The 18,771-nt window shown below is 36.7% G+C and overlaps 1 protein-coding gene across 2 annotated transcripts in view; it reads left to right on the top strand.

The window, feature by feature from the left end:
- Window positions 1-15,438: 15,438 nt before the first annotated feature.
- The window catches only part of LOC140144218 (cystathionine beta-synthase-like protein), a 42,337-nt gene continuing 39,004 nt past the window's right edge, over window positions 15,439-18,771 (top strand). Inside the window, exon 1 of one of the 2 annotated variants that reach the window (XM_072166035.1) lies at window positions 15,439-15,552. The gene's annotated coding sequence lies outside the window, so the exon portion shown is untranslated. The remainder of the gene's footprint in view (window positions 15,553-18,771) is intronic. The other variant, XM_072166034.1, reaches the window with a different exon arrangement.

The following is an 18,771-nucleotide window of genomic DNA, read 5'->3' as shown; positions in this document are numbered from 1 at the left end:
AAATATATTCTTGGTGGGGGTGAGGGGACAAAATTAAATTTCGGGGCACAGACGAAAAAAAATAGTTTCAAATACACATTATACCGGTTTTGTTTTTTAGAGAAACTGTACATGTATTTGAGCTTCCAAAAACGGCTTTATTGTGACAATATGCGCTCGTAGCATGCAAAAATTGTGTGTTTTACACTATTTTCGGCCATGATGGGGATGAAAATGCCTTTATTGTGACAATGTGTGCACACAGCGAGCTATTCTACTGCCGAAATGGTGTGTTTTACTATTTGATGGGCCAGTTTGCTTGATCCATACTGCAGTTACTGTTCATTTTCCTATATATAATACACAGTACTCTCACCATTCTGCTCACCATTGACGCGTGACCTCTACAAACAGTGTAGGCCTATGTTATATGTATATGGGCATTGCCTAGTTAATGTCACTGTGTGAAAAATAACCGGCCAATATTTAAAGTACTCTCTGAAATTCTAGAAAATATAGTTTTGTAACATGTACTAAATTTTTAGCTAATTTAGGTGTTTGGAAATATTCGCACTTTGGTGTTTTATGAAGGATATGTAAACGACAGATAACACCAAAAAAATGAAGAAATTATTCCAAACCGTGTTAAGTCTAAAACCATTATGTTTCTCATTTTCAAGAATGCTGGTTAATAATATGCAGACTATCGTCTCATTTCGGAAACAAAGGCTCACCCAGTATTGTTACCTTGCGTTTGCTTTATAATCGTTCACCCAACTGAAACTATAATACCAGCTCATTGCAGTATCGCACAGGTAAAACAGAAACATGTGTAGTGTGGATTTAACCATAGTTGAGCTGTTTTCAATGAGTGTTATCTTGGTTTAATAGCTTTTAATGGGGTTTAAGTCCTGCAAAGGTCGTGGTGAGTTCTACTGTAGACAAAACTGCATCATGCGCCAAACGCAAAATTTTGCAATTTTATCATAATTTGGCCCCAAAACACGGTGCTTTTTGACGTGCTAAAAAGTTGCACAGGGCAATTATTGCTTTATTTTTTCTTCTGGATTTTTAGGGGGATGTCCCTCCATGGAAAAAATTAGGGGGGAACCGGTACCCCGGTTCTCCAAGCTTCCTCCGCATTTAAATGCAACATGATCCTATATGTATTCAGTGATGGTGATAATAAATTAATAATCTGTAGGCCTACCTATGTACTACATGAAACATTATTGTAAAAATTGTCATGCAGGACTAAAGAAGAACACAAAGATATTGCAGCTTTATAGTGATTTAAAGAGCAGAACAGAAGGAACTGACACAAACCTCAAAGTTAAGTTCGACAATTTTTAACACTTCGGGGGAGACCGGGGATGGAAGTTACACAGGGAAGTTGTTACACCTCTCAGTGTGCCAAGCTGGAATAAGAGAGGGCAGCAGGCTAACTGACATCCTTATATTGCCTACACATCACTGGGGTATACTGCCAATCGCGAGCTTTCTCCATTGTTCTACTAAAAGGTTAAGTCAAAAAAACTTTTTGTCCTTTCCTAGTAACTCTCTGACAATACTGTGATATTGTAATAGCTCTAACGACTGGAGGTGCATTATGCTAGCTTGTTATGGTAAATATAGTATGTGTAGGTCACTAATATATCCCCGAGTCATGACATGTAATTCTACCTCAGGGTTGTGTTATAATGGCTTATGTGTGTAAAACTCCCTATGGGGACAGTTGTTACACTGTAACAACCTACCCCATGTAACAACCTACCCCAATTACATTTACATGTGTTGAACTAAATTTTGTTTCAATTTTCAGGTTTAAAGCTTTAATTGTTCTACTGTTAGGGACGCACCATTAGATATTATCGGGGGGGCTAGGGAGTTTTTGCCACACTGATGAGTAAAAAAAAAATTTTCCCTACCCAGCTCTGTATAAAGGTATACATTAAAATTGAAAAAAATACAACTTCGCCGCCAAAGGCGGCGAAAAAAAAAATTTTGCCTCCAAAGCCAGCGAAAAAAAAAAATTTCGCTGCCTTCGGCGGCCAAAAAAAAAAATTTCTGCCTGACCCAAACTCCCTAGCCCCCCCGATAATATCTAATGGTGCGTCCCTTAAGGATGCAAAGAACCTGGAAAAGGAAGACAGGGGGGAACACCTCTTAATGTAACTGGAAACTGCTGCTCAACGTGTGTTGGAATACGGTGATTCTTTGCGAGTTGCAGCGGCTGACCATAATATAAGAGCATCATAGTTTAATATTAATGAACTTATTATAGAATGAAAATGATCTAAATGCTTCCTGAAGGCCTATAAAAGGACCATAAAATTTTGTAACATTGTAACAACTTACCCCGCATCAGGCCGCATGGTGTAACAACTTACCCGGTATGCGGGGTAAGTTGTTACAAAAAAGTACCTTCATTATTTAATTAGTAGTTTTAACTACTAATTAAAATTAGTTGTTTTATGTTTTCATGTTTTTTATGCCCCAAGGTTTAATAAACATATAATGTGCTAACCACAGACCCAAGATTGAGTGTTTGAGTTCTTTCATTGGAATTACATGGGGCAAACTGTCAATTTTGTAACGTCCATCCCCGGTCTCCCCTACTAGTATCTCTGACTGTTGAATGACTTATCAAAATACATAGGCCTAAAGCACCTGAACAAATACCCGTATCTGATGGCATACATGTGCTTTTGTTCTGGTTTTACTGAAACATTTGCGAAAAAAAATTCAGACTTTTGTATTTTCTGCTTCAGGACTAATGTTGCTAAAGTTTTTACCCTCCCCCCACCACCACCACGTGCCAAAACGTTTTACCCCCCCGTTCATACACACAAAACTTTTTACCCCCCCAATTCAGAAATCCTAAAATTGTTCGACCCCTACATATTTTTCAGCCCATCCCCCCCACCACCACCACCTAATTATTTCTGAACACTACCTGAACGCTCCCCCGCTCCCCCGGCTGAGACCCTGCCCTGTAGAGAATAATTAATATTATTGAACAATAATAGCAAAATGAAAATTTTACCACGACAAGTTTGATAATGTGGTTGAATTATACTACAGGAACTCAATGGTTTCATTTTTAATGCTTCAGTTCAAAGGTTATGATTCAATTATATATGTGTAAAATATACAAGTACCGGTGTAGCGGTAGTGCTCAAAATATCGGACAATCTTGTTAAGTATAATTTTCTAAATAATTCGTATATATTAATAATAATATTATTATTAATAATATTAATAATACCAATAATAATATTATTAATAATAATAATATTAATAATAATAATAATAATAATAAAAATAATAACACTAATAATAAAAAAAATAAAAATAATAATAATAATAATAATAATAATAATAGTAATAACACTAATAATAATAGTAATAACACTAATAATAATAATAATAATAATAATAATAATAATAATAATAATAATAATAATAATAATAACACTAATAATAGGCCTAATAATGATAATGATAATTATTATAAATAAGGCCTATAGTATTATATTTGCAAAAAGGTGGTCTAAAGGAATCGGTCCTTTCATTTTATATCAACTTAGGGCCTAAAATACGCTGGCTTAATTCTAATCCGGGATTCTAATGTTCAATACGTATATAAAAGGGGCCTAAAACTAAAAAAACCCAAAAAAAACCATGTGCACTAACAACAACATCTGCGTTTTGCATTATACAATATGCACGGTGATTGTATAGCAATAATGGTTGGCAGCAAATAGTGGCTGGCCTACATTACCATGTATGTATAGGTTACAATATATAAATGTATTGCTGTTGTAAGCAGACTCCTTAATTTGAAAATGCTATATGTAGATAGATATTTGACCTCATATGGTATGGTATAAAATATATCTGAAAATATATACACAATTTATACCATCGTATACATGCTTACCACGATTCTACTGTGACAGTCTGCAACTCGGCATACTGTATTGTGTATTTCAGTTGAACCGAGAAATAGTTGATTAAATATGGGACAATATGGACCTAAAGGCGTGACTGGTGATCGTTAAGCTTACACAATGCTACTGCACAAATTGAGGTTCAATGTTATTTATTACCACTTACCAATATTTGCAACAGTACAATAGTATCCAAAGATTGGTAAAATCGTGCTTCAATATTACAGCATTTGACATGTATTACAAGCATTAGACATCCATGTTAACATACTTTGCACACTATGAGTAGTAAAATATATCTTGCGCTACTAAGTACACGTCATTCCAAACAAGATATTTGCTGGCCTGGGATATGTTGTGTTGTAGCAGAGCGTTATTTGACATAGTGAACTTTAATACTCAGTAAAAGGTTGTGTGATTTGATCGTTAGAATTGGGCTATTCCACTTAAAATCCACACTACCCCTGTGGAAGATTTAGCTAAAGTCTTCCACAGAGGGAGTAAATGTTTTGAATAGAATAGACAATTGGGTAACTTCCATTTGAAATACTCCCTCCTGTTGTGGAAGATGTAGGTAAAGCCATTATACAGGGGGAGTATGGGTTTCAAAATGATTAACCCTGACCAATTACATTTGAAAAACATATTCCCCCTGTGGAAGGTGTTTCCAAAATCTTCCACAGGGGGAGTGTGGATTTCAACTGGAACAGCCCAGATATCTTCCGGGACAGGCCCACGGGGCTTGCGAACATGACGGAATGCCAAGTTTTCTTACTCAGTAAAAGACGAGTCAGTCATGGGATCATTGCCAATATGTTGAGTTGAATTTGTAAACTTCCTTTTCTGCTTCTGGGTACATTATTCAGATAAAAAAAAGTGAGTTTTCAAATATTAGGTTGAAATGTCAAACTTCCTATTCTGGATAAGGGAGTGTTCAGAAATAGACCTACTTTGGTGGGGGCTGGTAAAAAGGGAGGGGCCAACAAAGTTTTGGACCTTAAAAGAGGGTGACCAAAACGTTTTAGGTGGTAGGAAAGGGGGGTTGCAAAAAAGTTTTCCGCTTTAAAACCCAAAATTTTCGCGCGCTTCACGTGCATATCACTTTTAACCATGTTAACATGGTATGGGCAAGTTTTGCTTTTCGGTGCTTTTGTTTGAAAAAATGTTGGCACTAATCAGGGGAAACATCTGAACTGTTGAATGCAAACTTTTGAAGGTAAAATAATTATATCGGTGCAGGTGCATGATGCAGCTGATTTCCTACTTTCTGGTTTCTTTGTAAAATAGTTAATGCTGCTGGTTTGTTTCTTTTTTAACTTAATAGGCCTAGCAAAATTAGGCCAACACGGTCGGTCGTGACGGTTCAATAATCGAAAAAAATCTTTCGTGAAAAAAAATACCCGCATAGGCTACTGCATTGCATTTCCAACCTCCCCTGAGTACGAGCCACCCCCAGCAAACAAAAAAGAAACGTTTTCGACATCATTCGCAAAAGGTTAGAAAAGGTTGCAGGAAACGTTTAAATGTATACGTTGGGTTATATAAAAGGTATAAATCGTTTTCATAACATTTAAAAACATACTGCAAGCATAACGTTATTTAAGTGTCGAAAATATTTGGCAAAAAAATGTTTGCCAAAAATATTAATTTTACAATAGGCCTACAAAAAGTTTTAAAACATTTCCATTACCGGTACCTATAACAACCCGACATTTAATGTTATTAAAACGTTTTTATCTAAACCATAACCCAAAATATACCGTAATATGTTTAAAACGTTTAAAAAATATTTTTGTGTTTGGTGGGCCTGGTGTATGGGTAAAATGTTCCAAACGCGTGTGCAAAAAAAAGCTTCCCACCCCCTCGGTCTGCCAAAAGTCGCCTGCCCTCCCCTCCCCCTCCCTGCACGATAGACCTATTAAAATAGTCTATAGATATACGAGGGTCATTCAAAAAGTTCTTCTTCCATCGTCTTATCTCTGTTATCCTATGTGCCAGGAAATTGAAATTGCCCATGACTTTGATTATCATGGCTAGGCCCACTCTAAAATCTTGGCTACAAAATAAATGTTACTTGATTAAAATGGGGTTTTTTTTAATGAAAAGGATACCCTTTCTTCAAAACGTAGACTAGTGCATTCAATGTCTTGGATTCTCGCTAAAAAATAGGCCTACAAGTCATATGATCAAGGGGGAAGTCGGATGATTGTCATTAATATTGTTTTTTGAGATATTGGCAAAAACAGTGTTCAAATTCTTTTGTTTTATATTGTTTTAAGCCATTGATAACTCGGTAACCAGATGCCCGGTTTTGATGGAATTTGCATCAAAATGTAGTCATCATCAACTGCCAGAAATTGATGTAAAAACTTCTCTTTTATATAGGTCCATAATTGAAAATTGCCGACACGGTGGCTCATTCCCCTTACCCTAGGGTTGCCAATTATATATGCGGGCGGGGGCAAAAAGAAGGTAGATGGAAAGAGGGGACATGCGAGGTTGGGTTGAAAGGGAGGGATTTTTCTGAGGCACCTATATAGTACCTATATAAACCTTCGGATCATGTTAAAATACTATGATGCAAAATTCCTGCTCGCTGCGCTCGCATTATATACTGAGACAATTAGGTTTTAAATTTGGGTTGCCCAAAATCTTGCATGTACAGGGGGGTTGGCACGTCAGGGGGGCATAGGTTTTTGGCACATCTAAAGAGAATTGACCACCAGTTGGTTACATTGCAGAGCCTCTTATTGGTCGAGCTATGAGCTATAAAATCGTCTCGTCCAACATTTAAAAAAAACTCATAGCAAGACAAATAAATATTGGGCGTAATTGAACATGGTAAACGATCCAATTTGGCCATTATTGTGATTTTGAATCCGGTGTGAAAATATTGAACCTGTAAACTCATCTTTTGAGAAATTTTTCAACGGCTCTTTTCAGAGCCACCCATACTTCTAAAAAAGAGAATATGAAGCTTTGTTTTATATGCTGTTTGCATTATTTAATACTATTTTACACCCTTATGATTATTTTAACCTAATTTCCGCAATGTAAGTAAAAACTTCATAAATAAGTGCTACTCCAACCCAAATATAACACAAAGAAACTTGTACTTTGCATCGTTTCTTTGCATTCATTTTACCAGATAGTCTTTCATTACTTGATTTTATTCTCACTCGCCACCCATACTGCAGTTACTGTCCGTTTTCCTATACACAATACACAGTGCTCTTTCCCATTGACGCGTGACCTTTACAAATAGCCCTACGTTAAAAGTATGGGGATATGACTAGTTGAACGTCGCTGTGTGAAAAATAACCGGCCAATATTAAAAGTACTCTTCTAAAGTTCTAGAAAATATAGTTTTTTAACATGTCATACTGCAGTTACTGTCCGTTTTCCTATACACAATACACAGTGCTCTCACCATTGAGCTGTGACCTCTACAAATCGTGCCACGTTAAAAGGATAGGCATTTGCCTAGTTAACGTCAATGTGTGAAAAATAACCGGCCAATATTAAAAGTACTCTCAAAACTTCTAGCAAATATATTTCTCTAACATGACCTAAAATTACAGCTAGGTTAGATGTTCAGAAATATTCGTACTTTAGTAAAACAGTGAGTGAGGGCAAGGCATAGCTAGCCAAATCCCGTATTAATTGAATGGAGATTTGACCGAAAATTTTGGTAAACGGACCGCTCACTTCTGAAGAATGCCACACGAAAACGGTACAAGCTACATTTAAAGTACTCTCTGTTCGATCATCATGATGAGTTTTTTAAATAGTATGCCGAAATTTGGTACTGTAGGTAATTGACAAAGGGTCGTACTTCGCTGATGAGTAAGTGACAGTGAACATGAAAATCAGAGCCCATAACCCAAGTTAGTAGCTAGTTAGTGGAGGCCGTCACGGGACTGATTATTGATTATTGAAGTGCCTTATTAATAGATACGCACGATTTAGGGCAAGAAAAAAAAAACCGGGACACTTTTGGAGACATCATCATCATCATCATCATCATCATCATCATCATCATCATCATCATCATCGACATCATCATCATCATCACTTTCTACATTTTTTCTAAACAACATAGGGCCTACCGTTTTAATAAGATTTTTTTCTTGAAATGCATGTAACTATAATTATTGTTTAGAGCGTGATGAAATAAAACATCACGATTTTCATCACAAAACATCACGATTTTCATCACAAAACAAATATAATGCACAAGAAATCGTTTGTTTTAGAGCGTGATGATGAAATAAAACATCACGGTTTTCATCACGAAACAAAGTAATACATAAGAAATCGTTTGTTTTAAAGCGTGATGAAATAAAACATCACGATTTTCATCACAAAACAAAGTAATAGGCCTACAAAAGAAATACATTTTCGAGAGTGATTAAATAAAACATCACGATTTTCATCACGGAACAAAGTAATACATAAGACATCGTTTGTTTGATTGCAATCAACCGCGACAGTTCGTCTCACACACATAACAATGCACTGCGATCAAATAGGTTGATGACAACATTTGATTGAATGGACTGCACTGCGCCATGATTACGTGCACCGGTTCAAATCCTTTGTTTGGAGCCAATCAATAATTTCACGTACAGCCTCTATGCAAATTAGAGTTTACACACGCTGCAGCTGGTGTAATCGACCGAAGCTGGTTGCCGTTAGTGATCGAATGCATGAGCTTATTTGCTTTATTGAATCGATTTACTGGATTAATTTCCTGTTAACTGGGTTTAATGCCACAAAGGTCGAATCGCCTTTGCCATGGACCATGACTGCATCATGTCCTAAATTTTTAGTTAATTTAGATGTTTGGAAATATTCGTACTTTGGTGTTTTAGTTAATGTTATAGGTAATAGTACATTGCCTAGTTAACGTCGCTGTGTGAAAAATAACCGGCCACTATTAAAAGTACTCTTCTAAAATTCTAGACAATATAGTTTTGTAACATGTCCTAAATTTTTAGCTAATTTAGGTGTTTGGAGAGGGTCGCACTTTTGTGTTTTAGGAAGGATATGTAAACGACAGATAACACCAAAAATATGAAGAAATTATTTCCAAACCGTGTTAAGTCAACAATCATTATGTTGCTCATTTTCAAGAATGCTGGTTTACAAAAAGCAGGCAATTGCCTCATTTCGTGAACAAAGGTACACATACCATAGTTTCCTTTCGTTTCCTTTATAATCGGTTACCCAACTGAAGCTATAATACCAGCTCATTATTGCGATATCGCACATGAAAACAGACACTTGTGCACAACCAGAGAAGATCCGATTTAATCAGTTGAGCTGTTTCAATGAGTGTTATCTTGGTTTAATAGCTTTTAATGGGGTTAAGTCCTGCAAAGGTCGAGATGAATTCTACTGTAGACATGACTGCATCATGCTATACCATAATATTTACACAAGTACAATCACATGAACGAGACAAGATAACGGCCGCGAAAAATGTCCGTTTTTCAGGCGGGGGACGGTCAGGGGCGGACCCAGTGAGATGTTTTAAAGATGGAATTTAAATTCTAGTTAAACACCACGGACACCATTGACATTCTGTGACAATATGAACCAACGAACATGACAAAGGCATACATGATGCAGTCATGTCTACAGTAGAATTCATCTCGACCTTTGCAGGACTTAACCCCATTAAAAGCTATTAAACCAAGATAACACTCATTGAAACAGCTCAACTGATTAAATCGGATCTTCTCTGGTTGTGCACAAGTGACTGTTTTCATGTGCGATATCGCAATAAAGCTTCAGTTGGGTAACTGATTATAAAGGAAACGAAAGGAAACAATGTTATGTGTGGCTTTGTTCACGAAATCAGACAATGTCGTGCTTTTTGTAAACCAGCATTCTTGAAAATGAGCAACATAATGATTTTTGACTTAACACGGTTTAGAAATAATTTCTTCATATTTTTGGTGTTATCTGTCGTTTACATATCCTTCCTAAAACACCAAAGTACGAGTATTTCCAAACATCTAAATTTGCTAAAAATTTAGGACATGTTACAAAACTATATTGTCTAGAATTTTAGAAGAGTACTTTTAATATTGGCCGGTTATTTTTCACACAGCGACGTTAACTAGGCAATGTACTATTACCTATAACATTAACTAAAAACACCAAAGTACGAATATTTCCAAACATCTAAATTAGCTAAAATTTAGGACATGTTAAAAACTATATTTTCTAGAACTTTAGAAGAGTACTTTTAATATTGGCCGGTTATTTTTCACACAGCGACGTTAACTAGTCATATCCCCATACTGTTAACGTAGGGCTATATTTGTAAAGGTCACGCGTCAATGGGAAAGAGCACTGTGTATTGTGTATAGGAAAACGGACAGTAACTGCAGTATGAGTAATTTCTCGTTAATAATTGCCAGGTCTGCCAGTGGTGCCGTCCGACGCCTGGTCTGATCATTTCGTTTCACGCACATCGCCCTCTATTGAAAAATAATATTTTTTTGGTATAAATTATTACTGATGGCGTAAAAATAATATTTAGAATAATTCAGGCCAATATTTTATGGCCCACGGCTGACCTCCATCAGTCCCGGGCCTCGTGGCGGCACTACGAGGTGCGGGGTGGGGTGGGGCAAGGAGGAATTTACCCCTACCCCAAATATTTTTCTTTCAACCTGCATCCCCCACTTTTAGGCATAAACCCTAAAATTACACATTTTTTTTTGCGGCAATTTTTGTAAAATTTGTTTTCCGGTTTCCCCTCCCTCCCCTAAAATTCACTTTCTCCCAATGCCCCCCCCCCCCTGAAAATTCCTGGTGCCGCTACTGCCCACCTCAGTAGCGTAGTCAGGATTCTAGTATGAGGAGGACAGGGAGGAGGAAAAGTCAAATTTTCGTCCCCTTTTGTCAACTTTTTCCCATTTTTAGGACACTTTCCTATTTGCCATGCCATTCCCATTTAAAGTTCGGGAGTCCCCCCCCCAGCTCATCCTGGCTACGTCCTTGGCCCACCTTGACAAAAGCCGGGACAAAAGCCTGTTTTCCCCCTTTAACTCTATATTATTTTTTATTTTCATTTTTTCTTGCTGTTGTTTTTTTGGCAACACGGGGTACGGTCAAATCACCAATTTTTGCCATTTAAAAAAAAAAATTGAATTTGCGTTGACGTTTCAAATTCTAAGACTAACAACTCAAAAATAACTATATACGATAAATAATTAATCAATGAAACTACAGCTTAAATAAAAGGAAAAAGGAAAACATAGGGCCTATCCTATAGACCCCTTCAATTAGCTCTGATTGTCATTGTTCAGATCAGTGGCGTAGATTTCTTTTTGACGTGACACGGGGGTAGGGGTGATGTTTGGAAAAAAAAGTGGGTGAAGTAAAGTGAATGCAGCACCTTTGGGCGACAGAATAATTTTATAGTACAAATGCTAAATATTTAAGCTAAACTTGTATTACTTGGTACAAAAGTGGAATACATTGGATAAAATAACGCAAAATATGAGGTTAATTTGGTCAGAAACCCACACACAGGTGTCAACATTGAGGGGATGATTGTATGGACCACCCCCTGTCAAAATATTGGGGGGATTTATCCCCCATCCCCCGGGATCTGGGCCCTCGGCCTATGATTCTGCCTTGCTCAATTTTCTCATGATGCGGTCTGATATACGGTACTTATCGGAGGGATGAATTAACTCACTCACCTCCCCCCTCCCCCATCCATTTGCATTAATGTGGCCTTGTTTATGGGTACGCCCGCGCCTACATATCAAACTCCGTCCGTGTTCCGATTTTTGTAAAATGATGGAGGGAAATAATTGTTCCTCAAGTTCAATTCAATAAAATAATAGTTCAGTTGCATTATCTGTGATCACGTACGGCACGGTGAAGTTCAAAGATTGAATTGAATCCGATTGAATCCTACTGATCTTTTAAATCTTTGCTTTGTAACATACTAACCAGACATCGCAGATAGTGCAAACTATTCTTTTGTGAAACTTTAACTTTTGACCCATCAGTACAACAAGACCTTTTGTGTCCCAATAACTGCCAGTCTTGTGACGTGTAACTATTTGCACTATGTCTTGTGAGGATTGGATTGTATGTGGTCATGGTTTTATTCGATTTGTTTTATTTTATTTTATTTTATTTTATTTTATTTTATTTTATTTTATTTTATTTTATTTTATTTTATTTTATTTTATTTTATGCTATTTTATTCAATGCTATTTTATTTTATATTTTAATGCAATTTTATTGCTGCTAATTTTAAGCTTATTTTAATGCGATATAGTTTAAATGCCACACGGTCGCGGTTTTTATGCCGTAAAATTAAAAAACCGTGAAAGGAAACATATTGCTGGTAGTGCTGATATAATATTCGTTACAATCGTAATTTTCAGTCAAAAAATCCACAAGAAATGACTCTTGATACAACTTAGGCCTATATTTAAAAAACAGAAACGGCTGCCTGCATCTGGAACTCTTCATATCTGAAAGTTTGAAGGTCTTATTTCATACATCAGAATTATCTGCAAATTTGCAAGATGGCTTTAGGTGACCGTGGCCCTATTGGCTAATGCACAAATTTAGATTTTCTTTCTATTTAAATAATACTCTAGTATGTTAAAGCTTATGCCCTGTAGATTACATTCGGTTCTTGAGATATGGCCTGTCAAAATGGCGCGAAACCAAAACAAAAATTTGGCAACAACTTTCTTTTTATTTTCTATATTTTTGACAAGTCCAGTTGCCAGATGATTTTCTAATTACATGCATGAATTATGCAAAGTAAAGATTTCAGATAATCAGATACAATTAAAAGAGCTATGGTACTGAGGCATGATACATGGGTAGAACACACACTAAGAGCGGGGAGTGTTCGCCCTAGGGGCAGGTTCGCCGAAAAGGGGTATAATCCTTCTTGTCTTCCATGAGCAACCGCATCACATCGGGTATAATCTTCCTTCCAGGAGCAACCACTGTGCATGATTGACGGGCTATTCCATTGCTCGTAATAGGGTACGGTAGTGTATTTTAGCGCGACAATGCTGGATGGTGCACGCACGTGTACACGATGTGCAAGGTAGACTTTCGCCACGAGGGTGTGTGTGTTGGGGAGGGCGTGTTGTCCGAGATGTTAGGAATTATTTAATAATAGTTATTAATATTGGAAGAACGTTTTAAACTTTGATTTAAGGCATCATATACGATTTTATACTATTTTAGATTTCAATTAAAAACAAAATAATAAAATTGCATTTAAAAATTATATTAATAGGCCTATTTATTATCGCACGCCATGTTAACAATAAAGAAATTGGCACACGTACTTTCCGATAAAAATTTGGGAAACAAATTAATTTAAAAATAAATAAATAAAAACAATCTTTCTTAAACCAAATTTTCATGGAATTGAGGGCCATCAATAAACCAAAATGCACCCCGAATCAGTCGCACATCCCCGTAGTAGCCTAGGCCTACCCTCCTTTCCACCCCCGTTGCCCTAAACTAGACCGTAGGCCTATTAGGCCTAACCGCCACGAGTATTTTTTTTTACCTTTGGGCAAGCACACCCCTACAGTCGCAATAGTTCTAGCCCAGATAGCTTTTAACTCACGCCCAGTAATAACGTACTTTCATCAAGTGATGGCGCTATAAGGTTTACCACGGAAGCTGTTTGGTTTACCGTGGAAGAAGATTATACCCTATATGGGTTCGCCCACCCCTTGTTTCTCAGCACTGCGGCTATCGGGGGATTTGGTGATGGCAAAATTAGGTGACATAGGTCATTATAAACTTCTCATATTAGCTACGCGACATATAGGGACGTGTTTATCGAACTGCGGCCAAAACAAAAAAATTACACCAAAACGTAATTTTTTGTTGCATTAATAATGTTGTATTATCATTGATATATAAATACAGATGGTTGTAATAGAAATCTGTGTTGGGAACACATGGGATTTCTCAAAGATTTAATGCAGTTATAAACTCCTTTTTCGATTTGTATTTTGCATACCCTGAAGAAAATACAAAAATGTGCACAAGGGCACGTTCGCCCTTTGAGGATGGGGCATGTTCGCCCTATATCTTCCCCAGGCGGACTTACCCCCAAACTGGAGGGCGGACCTGCCCCATCAGCGTATTATGCAAAATTAAAATGCAAAGGTAAAACTACTGAAAAGCATGTTTTTTAAAGTTATGTGGTATCAGTATTACTCATACCACCGTTTATGTCCTAATCCATAATCTCCCCGAAGCTGTAAACATGATACGTTTAAGCTCACTTTGGACCCCTACATTTTACCATGACCCGGCCCCTGCAACAAATTTAGTGGCTCCTCAGAAGAGAATGAATGCCCTGTATACTCTTGCTAAATGTTTGCATTGAATATGTTATTGTTATGCAATGTTTAAATCTTTTTTTGTGATTAGGGTGAACTTACCCCACCATATGGGCGAACCTGCCCCAATATGGGGCAAGTTCGCCACTTTGCAAAACTTTTTTGTTTGCTCTACCCTGTTGCTATTGTGAGGCCTATAGTTCTGGGATTGTGGCCATATATAGCTAAGACATAGGGCTTTCACATGGGCTAATCAGATCATCCCTAACCTTAAAATTGACATCGCTAGGCTGGTCAGAAAAAAAAAGGGCGAACACTCCCCGCTCTCCCCTATACTACAAAATTACGGTTGCGTTTTGGCAAATTTCAATTTGCATAATTAATTAGGGCCACTTATTAGAAAAGTTGATTAGGCCCTAATTAATTATGCAAATGGAAATTTGCCAAAGGCATCCATGGGTTTTATATCTTATTTTGTAGCCGATCTGAACATTTTACTTTGTATAATTCTTGCATATATAATTAGAAAATAAGGCCTACCTGACAACATTGCATAACAAAAATAAAAGAAAGTTGTTGCCAACTTCTTGGTTACGTGCCATTTTGACAGGCCATATTTTGGTAACCGAATATCCGATTTATATAAAATTTTCAGTCTTGTAATCAGGAGAGAATGGGCTCAAATATTTCAATCAGACAAAAATCTATATCCAATAGCGTTACCTTAAAGCTAGCATTATAAGTGTCTCCTTAACTAATAACAAAAGGTGCCCACTGGTATCTTGGAGGCATTGTCTTTTATAAAGACATTTCTTGTATTTGAACTGTAGGCCTCCAGTCATTTTTTTTTCTCTGGACTTTATTGACATTAGAAAAGGCTTCTATTTTGCCTATTGTCAATTTTTGTTTGACATGAACAAGGTGAACTTGAACATTAACTGAACTTTTTCCACGTCCTACACATCCCTCCAAAATCATGGTACGTTCCAAAACCAAGCCCCTCAATCTGCCCACAAAATTGGCCAATAGCGTACCAATATTGCCTAATGAATATTAATATTATGAATATTCATATTTTTGCACTACGTGTACGGAAGTCATGGGGTCATGAACTGGTCACATGGAATAGATACACACGGATTTTGCAATCGTCCTCTTTGCTTGTCAAGTCGTACGAGAGATAACACGCACGTGTAAGTACCGGCTGTTTTGTTTACATTTTTATGGAAACTGTATTGATCCTGTAGAATTAAGTAAGTACATCTGGAGCTGCAGATGGTATTTAGAGTCAAGAAATATAGCAATGAAGAATATTATAGCATGGAAAAATACTCTGCATGCTGCAAACGTCGGCGTACAGTCAACATGCGTAGCATGCACGGGAGCATGCATGTTCAAGATGTCGTGTCAACTGTCAGTGACAGTGACTGTCGTACGTAGTGTCGAAAAACATGCTCAGTCATTGCATCATAATTCTGTATCTGCTATGATATTATGATCATGGCTATACAAGCTGGGTATACAGGTACCACAGCAGACACAGACGTGATCGACATTATAAATTATGTCCATGTGAGCTTAAAACTTTTAAAAAGCAGTATAAAATTGGAATATATCCTATTTTTGAATTTAAGTTAATTTAGTTTTCATTGATCACATTGTTCTATTTGACTTAGTACACATTGTACAGGGATCTATACAGTGATTTTGTTATTTTGGGTGGATCACCATATAGGCATTTTACATTGAAAATACATGTCGCCCATGCACCATGCACTGATGCAATTGAATAGCAGAGCGGTACTGCATATGTGTATCACATCCCAACAAGACTATAGTATAGCGTAAGGCCAATGGAACTCGATTATTAGTTTCCGATTGGATGTTTAAAAAAAAGGACGAGGTCACTATTTCATTGTTCATTATTAGGTCTCTTTTCATTATCCATTATGTCAACAAAATCAATGATTTTATGAACAGCTTTCTCCAAATTTAGGTACCCCACCAGTACCAAAGTATATATTGTTGATGAAAGACCATCTCAAAACAGGTATTATCCATATTAATGCTTAGATAATCTTTACAGACATTTTGCAACAGATTGAGAAAAGATTTGAATTTTTTTTCATAAAAATGAAAAGAAATTAGCAATTTTTGTAATCACTAGAAACATGATGAGGTAATCCTTAAATTTCCATTATTTACTACATCCTCTACCCCTACAACTAAGAAAAAGTGCTGATTATGATCAGCAGGGGATGTCTGACATTTTGAGAGTTTCAATTTTGATTATTTCCATTTCAATGTTCAGATAATTGACTTTTTTATGAAAATAATGAAAGTTTTGGTCAAATTGAAAAAGTGATGCGGGCGGTCAATAGGAAACTAACAATCGAGTTCCATTAGCCTAATGTACGAAAACACATTTTTGTGCACAAAATTTTAGGCCTATAACAAAATGTATATTTTGTACAATTGTACAGCTATCGTTTCTACCCTATGTCTATGACGTATAAAAGTTACCTGTTATCAAAGTGTCAGCAGAAAATTGGTCATCGCAAGTATCTTTGATGCTGAAAACTAAGGATATTCACACAGCACAGGGACAGGCCGAAAACCTTACCTCGATCGTAAAATCCAGCCCATTCATTAAATTCATTATGTAAATGTCAGTGATTGTGTCCATGTATTGTTCCTGCACCTACGAAAGCAATTGTCAAGCTGATTTTATACTTGATAGCCTAAAAAACGTGGCGCACATATCATAGAATCTGGACGTTGATACCAATTGGTCCTGTCCAGTACTCTTTGTAGATACCTTTGGGAATTGACGCAAATTTTAAGGTATTAAGCAGTCGTACCTAGAAAGGATTAAATTCAAATTGAGAAAATATTCTAGGTATGACTTGTACTACATTTGACTCGAGCCAAACAAATGAGGTACCGGTACTAAAACCTGTTCCCTCAATCGGTCATCATGATTATCATGACTGAGGCGTAGCGCGATAGACACCCATGATGAAGAATGTTTCTCACTAATTTCATCGCCTACAACAAACTATACATATTTGGAATCCTCATGACCATACAAGTATTTTGATTATATTACTTGACACAATTGGAGCATTCTGAAAATTTGACCCCCATGTGACCTTGATTGACCCCTCCCCGGAATGGCCAGAAGTTTCAGGAGGTGAGCCCAAGCTAAATTTATTCAGAATCAATAAAAGATCCCAAAATGATCTCAAACTTTTGTTCTATGATTTGGTCATGGGGTCTGCAGGCTGGTCCTGTACTATATTTAACTTAAAATATGAGGGGTCAACCATGTCTGTAGGACGAAACTTTTTTTCCAAATTCTGTGACCATCATCGACTGTACCTTTATAAAAATGAATTGCTGTACAAAAACAAGTAATGCAGTATTTTTCAGCACGGCGATCCATTTTACACAAAAGTGATTTTATTTGAAAAAATCTTATTACTATCACTGTACATGATAACTTTTGTATCAAGGTATAGGGCCTACCAATTGACAGTTTTTGACTTTCTACGTAAAGTTTCTGGTGTCCAAATTTCAAGTTTTTGTACTTTCCTATGGGGATTACACAGAAGCCATTTACATGTATATGGTCACAAGTTGGGTGTTGAAGGAGCCCTCTATGATAGGCAATATGGGCTTACCTATCTTATGGGTACAACTGACGGCCCAGATTTTAAACATGATTTTTTTTTTTAAACATTAAAAAAAATATATATAGTTGTACTTTTTGTGTTAGTTGACTTTTGGTTTGCAATAGTCGTTTTTTAATGCATGACTCAGACCTTCATTTTTGAGGAGCTCAATTGAGCCGGAGCTCCTAGATAGCTCTCCTGAACAGTATTTCAGGAGCTCAATTTATTGAGCTTCTCACTTCTTGAAAATCCTACATGGTTTAATATTGATATTATATAATTGAGCTCCTTGTCAAGCTCCTCAGTACACATAGGAGAGTGACTAACTGAGCTCCTGCTATTTTTAGAAATGAAGGCCTGATGACTACAAGTCAACCTGTCACTAAATACTGGGTAATTGTATATCCCCAAAGATGACACAGTTCCAGCATTTATATGTCAAAGCTTTCTTAGAAACCTATTTCAGAAATTACATGAGGGCCAGGGGGGGGGGGGGCTGCCAAAACTGTGTTGCGTAATAATGAGTAAGTACCTTAGTAACATGAGAACACAGAGTAGAACAAAGTTTTGAGATTATTTTGCATAACTTGTTGCTCACTTTTCTGATCATATCACTTATTTCTGTTCAATGATATTCTGGTGTCAGTAAAGTTTTACCACTTTGTAATAAGATTTGACCCCTATGGCCCACTCTGAAAGTGTGTGTTTGTTTGTATACATTGGGATTTGTGTGTTTGTATTCAAACATTTCAAATATTGGGAAATCCTCAATACTCTGTTCTGGATGCAATAACGTCT

The sequence above is a fragment of the Amphiura filiformis genome, unplaced genomic scaffold, assembly GCF_039555335.1.
Source record: "Amphiura filiformis unplaced genomic scaffold, Afil_fr2py scaffold_45, whole genome shotgun sequence".
In the NCBI taxonomy this organism is placed as follows: domain Eukaryota; kingdom Metazoa; phylum Echinodermata; class Ophiuroidea; order Amphilepidida; family Amphiuridae; genus Amphiura; species Amphiura filiformis.
This window is presented reverse-complemented; position numbering and strand designations above follow the sequence as displayed.